General features: G+C 38.1%; 1 non-coding gene across 1 annotated transcript; it reads left to right on the forward strand.

The window, feature by feature from the left end:
* Positions 1–3,621: 3,621 nt before the first annotated feature.
* On the forward strand, positions 3,622–3,725 carry LOC130950911 (small nucleolar RNA R71). Its single transcript, XR_009073767.1, has one exon. It is a non-coding gene; the product is annotated as a small nucleolar RNA R71 (small nucleolar RNA).
* The last annotated feature ends 7,725 nt before the right edge of the window (positions 3,726–11,450 follow it).

Here is an 11,450-nt window from a genome sequence, read left to right on the forward strand (position 1 = left end):
TCTTGGATCAGGGATAGTATATGAAGATAACACCCTTCTAGGTGGTCCATCATTGTTGTTGACCCCTCCAGGAGGATTTTGCATCTCATCCTCCATGACTTGATCTTCTCCCTCTGACTCCTATTCACCAACTATTCCCTTTCCTCTTTCTGCTCTCCTTATCCTTCAGAGAGTTCTCTCGTCCTCAATATTACGTCTATTGGTTCCTGACATACACAAACAAAACCAAAATCACAAGTGAGACACTCTAAAACTAGAGTGAAATTGGGGTTAGTGAAACAAAGTATCAAACAGTTAGTGGGCTTAACAAAAAAAAACTAAGAAAAAATGCTTAATCTAAACCACCTTTCACTTAATCATTGTCAATCTTTTCCAATCCCCGGCAACGGCGCCAAAAACTTGATACGTAAAAATTTGATTTCACGTACAACCGGTAAGTATACCGGATCGTATCAAGTAATAAGACTCACTAGGAGTGAGGTCGATCCCACGAGGATTGGTAGATTAAGCAACTTTAGTTAAATGGTAAATTTAGTCAAGCGAACATAATTTTGATTTTTATGAGCAATGTGACTTTTGAATATAATTGCAAGAAATTTAAATGGCAAGGAGTTTAAGAACAAGAATATAGAAATAAAATGAAAGTAAATAACTGAAACTTAAATTGCAAGAAACTTAAATAACATCAAAGATAAATGGCAAGGAATTAAAGGGTGCAGAAATTTAAAGAACATAAGAGTAAATAGCAAGAATTAAAGGAACAAAATGTAGATGACAAGAATAATAAATTGACAGAATGTAAAAAGGGAATTGGGTTATGGGTAATCAAACAACTAGAAACAAAAGAAATAAGAAGTAATGATAGAGAGGATCATTAGGGATCAGAGATGCAAGTTTTCATGAATTGATGTTAGTCAAATCCTTCTCAATCATGGGTGTAGATCCATGGCAAGTGGGTAATTGAATCCCAATCTCTTTGTGATTCAATTTCTCTCAACATGACCAATTGCCACTCTCGTGATCTAAGTGTTCATGAGAAGAGATGAAGCTCAATTCTATTCCAGCCACACAACTCCCATAATCTCAACCAAGGAAAGTTACATCTCACATACTGACCAAGGTGTATTGATCAAGGGAATCATGAAAGGATGAACTCTAAACTGAATTATGTGGCTCATTCCTCAAATTCACCACACAATTCACATAGATTAACCCCTCTCTCGATGGTGGTTGAATCTTTGAAGAACAAGAGTTTCCTCTTTGGATTCACCACTTGAATTGAGGAGGAAAAGAGGAGTTCATCAATGCATTCAAACAAGCAGAGCTCTTCCCCCTAATGAATGGGGTTTAGTGAGTCATAGCTCCAATTTTAACAACAATTGCCATCAACAAAAACTAAACTAAGTGTAAAGAAAAGAAGAAGAAGAATAAGGAAATGCTTAAAACTTAAAACTCAAGAAGAAAAGTTCCAAAAGAAAAACCAAAATAGCTCTCCGGGTATCCTCCCGGAAGTGCTATTGAGTTCTCCAAATAAAGTGCTAAAAGTGTATAATTCTAAGTGTCAAAAAGTCCTCCTCAAGTACAAACTCAATCTCTATTTATATTAGTCCTAAAACTCCTTCAAAGATCTTCAATTGGGCTAGCTATGTGGGCTTTCTCTTTGTTGAATTTCTGGTTCAATTGAAGATCATGGGCGTTGAACGCCGGCCCGTGCGTCCTCTAGGGTGAAAATTTTTTTCTTCTGTTTTTGACTCTGTTTTTAATTTTTTTTTTGATTTTTTCGTGACTCCTCATGATCATGTACCTAATTAAACACAAAAATAACAAATAAACAAAATAAAATAAAATTAGATAAATAAAATTGGGTTGCCTCCCAACAAGCGCTTCTTTAATGTCAATAGCTTGACAGTGGCTCTCATGGAGCCACAAGGTGATCAGGTCAACCTAAGTGTGGTATTCCCAACACCAAACTTAGAGTTTGGATATGGGGTTTGGACACCAAACTTAGAGTTTGGTTGTGGCTTCACAACACCAAACTTAGAGTTTGACTGTGTGGGCTCTTCTTGACTCTAAACTGAGAGAAGTTCTTCATGCTTACTCTCTTTTGTCACAGAGGGATGGCCATGTGCCTGAAACACAAGGTAATCCCCATTCAATTGAAGGACTAACTCACCTCTGTTGACATCTATCACAGCTCCTGCTGTGGCTAGGAAGGGTCTTCCTAGGATGATGCATTCATCATCTTCCTTCCTAGTGTCTAGGATTATGAAATCAGTGGGGATGTAAAGGCCTTCAACCCTTACTAGCACGTCCTCCACTATTCCATAAGCTTGTCTTATGGACTTATCTGCCAATTGCAATGAGAACAAGGCAGGTTGTACCTCAATGATCCCCAGCTTCTCCATTACAGAGAGTGGCATAAGATTTATCCCTGACCCAAGATCACATAGAGCTTTTTCAAAGCTCATGGTGCCAATGGTGCAAGGTATTAAGAACTTGCCAGGATCTTGTTTCTTTTGAGTTAGAGTTCTTTGAATCCAAGTATCTAGTTCACTAATGAGCAAGGGAGGTTCACTTTCCCAAGTCTCATTACCAAACAGCTTGGCATTCAGCTTCATGATAGCTCCTAAGTATTGAGCAACTTGCTCTCCAGTCACATCTTCATTCTCTTCAGAGGATGAATATTCTTCAGAGCTCATGAATTGCAGAAGGAGATTTAAAGGAATCTCTATGGCCTCTAGGTGAGCCTCAGATTCCCCAGGATCCTTAATAGGAAACTCCTTCTTGCTTAAGGGACGTCCCAGGAGGTCTTCCTCACTGGGATTTTCGTCCTCCTCCTCCTTGGTGCATTCGGCCATTTTGATTAAATCAATGGCCTTGCACTCTCCTTTTGGATTCTCTTCTGTATTGCTTGGGAGAGTACTGAGAGGAGTTTCAATAACTTTCTTACTCAGCTGGCCCACTTGTGCCTCCAAATTTCTAATGGAGGATCTGGTTTCATTCATGAAACTAAAAGTGGCCTTTGACAGATCAGAGACTATATTTGCTAAATTAGAATTGTTTTGTTCAGAATTCTCTGTCTGTTGCTGAGAAGATGATGGATATGGCTTGCTATTGCCTAGCCTATTACGTCCACCATTGTTAAAACCTTGTTGAGGTTTTTGTTGATCCTTCCATGAGAAATTTGGATGATTTCTCCATGATGAGTTATAGGTGTTTCCATAAGGTTCACCTAAGTAATTAACCTCTGCCATGGCAGGGTTCTCAGGATCATAAGCTTCTTCAAAAGCTGCCTCTCTAGTACTGTTGGATGCATGTTGCAATCCATTCAGATTTTGAGAGATCATGTTGACCTGTTGAGTCAACACTTTGTTCTGAGCCAATATGGCATTCAGAGCATCAATTTCAAGAACTCCTTTCTTCTGAGGTACCCCATTGTTCACGGAATTCCTCTCAGAGGTGTACATAAACTGGTTGTTTGCAACCATGTCAATGAGTTCTTGAGCCTCTTCAGGCGTTTTCTTCAGGTGAATAGATCCACCTGCAGAATGGTCCAATGACATTTTCGAAAATTCAGAGAGACCATAATAGAATATATCTAATATGGTCCATTCAGAAAACATGTCAGATGGACATCTCTTGGTCAACTGCTTGTATCTTTCCCAAGCTTCATAGAGGGATTCACCATCTTTTTGTTTGAAGGTTTGAACATCCACTCTCAGCTTGCTCAGCTTTTGAGGAGGAAAGAATTTATCTAAGAATGCAGTGACAAGCTTATCCCATGAATCCAGGCTATCCTTGGTTGTGAATCCAACCATACTCTAGCTCTGTCTCTTACAGCAAAAGGGAAAAGCAAGAGTCTGTAGACTTCAGGATTAACTCCATTTGTCTTTACAGTGTCACAGATCTGTAAGAACTCAGTTAAAAACTGGTAAGGATCTTCAGATGGAAGTCCATAAAACTTGCAGTTTTGTTGCATTAAAGCAACTAGTTGAGGCTTAAGCTCAAAATCATTAGCTCCAATGGCAGAATGGAGATGCTTCTTCCATCAAACTTGGACGTTGGTTTAGTAAAGTCACCAAGCATTCTCCTTGCATTATTATTATTATTTTCTTCTGCCATCTCTTCTCTTGTTCGAAAATTTCAAGAAGGTCTCTTCTGGATTGTTGTAATTTAGCTTCTTTTAATTTCTCTTCAGAGTCCTTTCAGGTTCTGGATCAATTTCAACAAGAGTGCCTTTATCCCTGTTCCTGCTCATATGAAAGAGAAGAAAACAAGAAAAGAAAAAGGAATCCTCTATGTCACAGTATAGAGATTCCTTTATGTTAGTAGAAGAAGAAGGGGTAGAGAGATTGGAAAAAGAAACACAACTGTGAGGATGGCAGAGATGTGAGATGAGATGAATGAAGAGAGGTGAAGAGAAGTGTTAGTAATTAAATAGAAGAAGAAAAGAGAAGAGAGAATTTGAAAATAATTTTTGAAAAAGTGGTTAGTGATTTTCGAAAATTAAAATAAAATGTGATTAAATTAAAACATGAAACAATTAGTTAATTAAAAAGAATTTTTGAAAAAGAGGGAGGTATTTTCGAAATTAGAGAGGGAAAAGTAGTTAGGTGGTTTTGAAAAAGATAAGAAACAAACAGAAAGTTAGTTAGTTGATTGAAAAAGATTTGAAATCAAAATTGAAAAAGATAAGAAGTTAGATAAGATATTTTGAAATCAAATTTTGAAAAAGATAAAGTTTTTGAAAAAGATAAGATAAAAATAAAATAAAAGTTTTAAGAAAAAGATATTTTGAAAAAGATTTAATTTTTAAAATTACTTAGCTAACAAGAAACTACAAGATAAGATTTTAGAACTTAAAGATTGAACCTTTCTTAACAAGAAAGTAACAAACTTCAAATTTTTGAACCAATCACATTAATTATTAGCTAATTTTTGAAAATTTGATATAAAGATAAGAAAAAGATTTTGAAAATATTTTGAAAAAGATTTTTGAAATTTTCGAAAATAATAAAAAAAATGAAAAAGATATGCTTTTTGAAAAAGATTTTGAAAAGATAAGATTTTTAAAATTGAAATTTTGACTTGACTTGTAAGAAATAACTAATTTTGAAAATTTTTGACCAAGTCAACCCAAAATTTCGAAAATTTGGAGGGAAATAAGGAAAAGATATTTTTTGATTTTTGAATTTTTAATTATGGAAGAGAAAAAACAACAAAAATACTTTATGCATGAAATTTTTAGATCAAAACAATGAATGCATGCAAGAATGCTATGAATGTCAAGATGAACACCAAGAACACTTTGAAGATCATGATGAACATCAAGAACATAATTTTGAAAAATTTTTGATGCAAAGAAAACATGCAAGACACCAAACTTAGAAATTTTTAATGCATGGAAAATATGAATGCAAAAATGCACATGAAAAACAACAAACAATACAAAACAAGAAATCATCAAGATCAAACAAGAGGACTTATCAAGAACAACTTGAAGATCATGATGAACACTATGAATGCATGAAATTTTCGAAAAATGCAAGAAAAATTTTTAAATCATGCAATTGACACCAAACTTAAAAATTGACTCAAGACTCAAACAAGAACAAAAAATATTTTTGATTTTTATGATTTTCTAATTTTTTTGTATTTTTACTAATTATTTTCGAAAATAAAGTTTTGAAAAACGAAAAATAAAAGAAAAATTTTGAAAAAGATTTTTGAAAAGAAAAGTACCTAATCTGAGCAACAAGATGAACCGTCAGTTGTCCATACTCGAACAATCCCCGGCAACGGCGCCAAAAACTTGGTGGACGAAATTGTGATCACTTGTTATTTGTTTATAAAGGATGTATACTCTTATGGCACTGTTTATTTTCTTCACAACTCCGTTCAACTAACCAGCAAGTGTACTGGGTCGTCCAAGTAATAACCTTACGTGAGTAAGGGTCGAATCCACAGAGATTGTTGGTATGAAGCAAGCTATGGTCACCTTGTAGATCTCAGTCAGGCGGATTTAATATTGATTTATGGGTTTCGAAATAATAAAAGAGATAAATAATAAAAAGGATAGAAATACTTATGCAGATTCATTGGTGGGAATTTCAGATAAGCGGAAGAAGATGCTGTAGGGCTCTCAGACGCCTGCTCCCCTACTCCTTCTACTCAATCCTTCTTACTCCTTTCCATGGCAAGCTTTGTATAGGGGTTCACCATCAGCTGTGGCTACTTTCAATCCTCTCGGGAAATATCCTATGCGGCTGTCACTCGCACAGCTAACCAGTCTGGAGGCATCACCCATGGCTGATGGCTACATCCCATCCTCGCAGTGAAAGCTAATGCTCACGCACTCTGTCACAGTACGGCCAATCACCGGTTGGTTCCCTCCCCTACTGGAATAGAATCCATTGATTCTTTTGCGTTGTCACTACGCCCTGCAGGTTACAAGTTTGAAGCACGTCACAGTCATTCATTACCGGAATCCTACTCGGACACCACAGACAAGGTAGACTTTCCGGATTCCCAGGATCCTACTCGGAACACCACAGACAAGGTTGGACTTTCCGGATCCTCATAAATGCCGCCATCCATCTAGCTTATACCACGAAGATTCTGTTGGGGAATCTAAGAGATACACATTCAAGCTTGTGTTGCATGTAGAACGGAAGTGGTTGTCAATCACGCGTTCATAAGTGAGAATAATAATGAGGGTTATCTAACTCATCACATTCATCATATTCTTGGGTACGAATGAATATCTTGGAATAAGAATAAAAGAGGATTTGGATAAAAGAAAGTAGAACTTCATTAATCTTTGAGGTACAGCAGAGCTCCACACCCTTAATCTATGGTGTGCAGAAACTCCACCGTTGAAAATACATAAGCAAAGGGTCCAGGCATGGCCGAATGGCCAGCCCCCCTAAACGTGATCAATGATCTCCTAAGATGAAGAATAAAACAAAACTGAGACCAAAGATGTCTAATACAATAGATAAATGTCCTATATATACTAGACTAGTTCCTAGGGTTTACATGAATAAGTAATTGATGCATAAATTCACTTCCGGGGCCCACTTGGTGTGTGTTTGGGCTGAGCTTGATCAATCCACGAGCTAAGGCATTTCTTGGCGTTGAACTTTGAGTCATGACGTGTTTTGGGCGTTCAACTCCGGATCATGACGTTTTTCTGGCGTTTAACTCCAGAAAGGAGCGTGTACTTGGCGTTCAACGCCAAGTTACGTCGTCATTCTTCGAATAAAGTATGGACTATTATATATTGCTGGAAAGCCCTGGATGTCTACTTTCCAACTCCGTTGAGAGCGCGCCATTTGGAGTTCTGTAGCTCCAGAAAATCCATTTCGAGTGCAGGGAGGTCAGAATCCAACAGCATCAGCAGTCCTTTTGTCAGCCTTTTTCAGAGTTTTGCTCAAATCCCTCAATTTCAGTCAGAATTTACCTGAAATCACAGAAAAACACACAAACTCATAGTAAAGTCCAGAAATGTGAATTTAACATAAAAACTAAGGAAAACATCCCTAAAAGTAGCTTGAACTTACTAAAAATTATCTAAAAACAATGCCAAAAAGCGTATAAATTATCTGCTCATCACAACACCAAACTTAAATTGTTGCTTGTCCCCAAGCAACTGAAAATCAAATAGGATAAAAAGAAGAGAATATACTATAAAGTCTAAAATATCAATGAATATTAATTTAATTACATGAGCGGGACTTGTAGCTTTTTGCTTCTGAATAGTTTTGGCATCTCACTTTTTCCTTTGAAGTTTAGAATGATTGGCTTCTCTAGGAACTTAGAATTTCGGATAGTGTTATTGACTTTCCTAGTTAAGCATGTTGATTCTTGAACACAGCTACTTATGAGTCTTGGCTGTGGCCCTAAGCACTTTGTCTTCCAGTATTACCACCGGATACATAAATGCCACAGACACATAACTGGGTGAGCCTTTTCAGATTGTGACTTAGCTTTGCTAAAGTCCCCAGTTAGTGGTGTCCAGAGCTCTTAAGCACACTCTTTTGCTTTGGATCACTACTTTAACCACTCAGTCTCAAGCTTTTCACTTGGACCTTCATGACACAAGCACATGGTTAGGGACAGCTTGATTTAGCCGCTTAGGCCTGGATTTTTATTTCCTTGGGCCCTCCTATCCATTAATGCTCAAGCCTTGGATCCTTGCTACCCTTGCCCTTTTGGTTTTAAGGGCTATTGGCTTTTTCTACTGCTCCTTCTTTTTCTATATACTCTTTTTAGCTCCATTTTTTTTTTTCGAATGCTTCTTCTTTTTCACTGCTTTTTCTTGCTTCAAGAATCAATTTCATGATTTTCAGATCATCAATACATTTCTCTTTGTTCATCATTCTTTCAAGAGCCAACAATTTTAACACTCATAAACAACAATATCAAAAGACATATGCACTGTTCAAGCATTCATTCAGAAACAAAAAGTATTGTCACCACATCAATATAATTAAACTAAATTCAATAATAATTTCGAAAATTATGTACTTCTTGTTCTTTTGAATTAAAACATTTTTCTTTTAAGAGAGGTGAAGGACTAATGGATTTTATTCATAGCTTTAAGGCATGGTTACATACTAATGATCATGAAATAAAGACACAAAACATAGATAAACACCATAATTAAAAACCGAAAACAGAAAGAAATAAAGAACAAGGAATGAATCCACCTGAGTGAGGGTGGCGCCTTCTTGAAGGTCCAATGGTGCTCTTGAGCTCCTCTATGTTTCTTCCTTGCTTCTGTTGAATGATTCATAGTAATTTTGGTGTTTCTACCCTTAGTTGCTTCCAATATTTGTGTGGAGGATAACTTATCCCCTGAGGTATCTTAGGGATCTCTTGATTTGCAGCCACATGTTCTACCACTGAGCTATGACGGCTTATATTTTTAGTCTTTCCATCTCCCATGACTCAGAGGTGGAAGCTTTTTGTCTTCCCTTTGAGGTTTCTCTGGCTTTAGGTGCCATTAATGGTAATGGAAAAGCAAAAAGCTATGCTTTTACCACACCAAACTTAAATATTGCTCGCCCTCGAGCAAGAGAAGAAAGAAGAGAAGAAGAAGAAGAAGAAGAAGAAGGAGTGAGTGAGGGGAGATGGGTTCGGCTATATGGGTGGGATTGGGTGGGAAAGAATTTTGAATTTTGAAGGTGAGTAGGGTTTATAGGAAAGGGTGAGTGATGAATGAAAAACAGAAGGGATGACCATGAATGGGGAGAGAGAGGGCGAGGTAGGTGGGGATCCTGTGAGGTTCAGATCCTGAGGTGTCAAGGAATTCCATCCTTGCACCAAATAGGCATGTAAAATGCCTCCATGCATCATCCTGGCGTTCAAACGCCCATTGGTGCATGTTCTGGGCGTTAAACGCCCATGTGATGCTTGTTTCTGGCGTTGAACGCCAGTTTCAAGCTTGTTTCTGGCGTTCAGCGCCAGATTGTCCTCTGTGTGCGCATTCTGGCGTTAAACGCCAGGATGTAGCTTGTTCTGGGCGTTCAGCGCCAGAAAGATGCTCTGTTCTGGCGTTGAACGCCAGCCAGATGCATCTTCTGGGCGTTGAACGCCGGCCCGTGCGTCCTCCAGGGTGAAAATTTTTTTCTTCTGTTTTTGACTCTGTTTTTAATTTTTTTTTTGATTTTTTCGTGACTCCTCATGATCATGTACCTAATTAAACACAAAAATAACAAAGAAACAAAATAAAATAAAATTAGATAAATAAAATTGGGTTGCCTCCCAACAAGCGCTTCTTTAATGTCAATAGCTTGACAGTGGCTCTCATGGAGCCACAAGGTGATCAGGTCAACTTAAGTGTGGTATTCCCAACACCAAACTTAGAGTTTGGATATGGGGTTTGGACACCAAACTTAGAGTTTGGTTGTGGCTTCACAACACCAACTTAGAGTTTGACTGTGTGGGCTCTTCTTGACTCTAAACTGAGAGAAGTTCTTCATGCTTACTCTCTTTTGTCACAGAGGGATGGCCATGTGCCTGAAACACAAGGTAATCCCCATTCAATTGAAGGACTAACTCACCTCTGTTGACATCTATCACAGCTCCTGCTGTGGCTAGGAAGGGTCTTCCTAGGATGATGTATTCATCATCTTCCTTCCTAGTGTCTAGGATTATGAAATCAGTGGGGATGTAAAGGCCTTCAACCCTTACTAGCACGTCCTCCACTATTCCATAAGCTTGTCTTATGGACTTATCTGCCAATTGCAATGAGAACAAGGCAGGTTGTACCTCAATGATCCCCAGCTTCTCCATTACAGAGAGTGGCATAAGATTTATCCCTGACCCAAGATCACATAGAGCTTTTTCAAAGCTCATGGTGCCAATGGTGCAAGGTATTAAGAACTTGCCAGGATCTTGTTTCTTTTGAGGTAGAGTTCTCTGAATCCAAGTATCTAGTTCACTAATGAGCAAGGGAGGTTCACTTTCCCAAGTCTCATTACCAAACAGCTTGGCATTCAGCTTCATGATAGCTCCTAAGTATTGAGCAACTTGCTCTCCAGTCACATCTTCATTCTCTTCAGAGGATGATATTCTTCAGAGCTCATGAATGGCAGAAGGAGATTTAAAGGAATCTCTATGGCCTCTAGGTGAGCCTCAGATTCCCCAGGATCCTTAATAGGAAACTCCTTCTTGCTTGAGGGACGTCCCAGGAGGTCTTCCTCACTGGATTTTCGTCCTCCTCCTCCTTGGTGCATTCGGCCATTTTGATTAAATCAATGGCCTTGCACTCTCCTTTTGGATTCTCTTCTGTATTGCTTGGGAGAGTACTGAGAGGAGTTTCAATAACTTTCTTACTCAGCTGGCCCACTTGTGCCTCCAAATTTCTAATGGAGGATCTGGTTTCATTCATGAAACTAAAAGTGGCCTTTGACAGATCAGAGACTATATTTGCTAAATTAGAATTGTTTTGTTCAGAATCTCTGTCTGTTGCTGAGAAGATGATGGATATGGCTTGCTATTGCCTAGCCTATTACGTCCACCATTGTTAAAACCTTGTTGAGGTTTTTGTTGATCCTTCCATGAGAAATTTGGATGATTTCTCCATGATGAGTTATAGGTGTTTCCATAAGGTTCACCTAAGTAATTAACCTCTGCCATGGCAGGGTTCTCAGGATCATAAGCTTCTTCAAAAGCTGCCTCTCTAGTACTGTTGGATGCATGTTGCAATCCATTCAGATTTTGAGAGATCATGTTGACCTGTTGAGTCAACACTTTGTTCTGAGCCAATATGGCATTCAGAGCATCAATTTCAAGAACTCCTTTCTTCTGAGGTACCCATTGTTCACGGAATTCCTCTCAGAGGTGTACATAAACTGGTTGTTTGCAACCATGTCAATGAGTTCTTGAGCCTCTTCAAGCATTTTCTTCAGGTGAATAGATCCACCTGCAGAATGGTCCAATGA

The sequence above is a fragment of the Arachis stenosperma genome, chromosome 1 (assembly GCF_014773155.1).
Source record: "Arachis stenosperma cultivar V10309 chromosome 1, arast.V10309.gnm1.PFL2, whole genome shotgun sequence".
Taxonomy (NCBI): domain Eukaryota; kingdom Viridiplantae; phylum Streptophyta; class Magnoliopsida; order Fabales; family Fabaceae; genus Arachis; species Arachis stenosperma.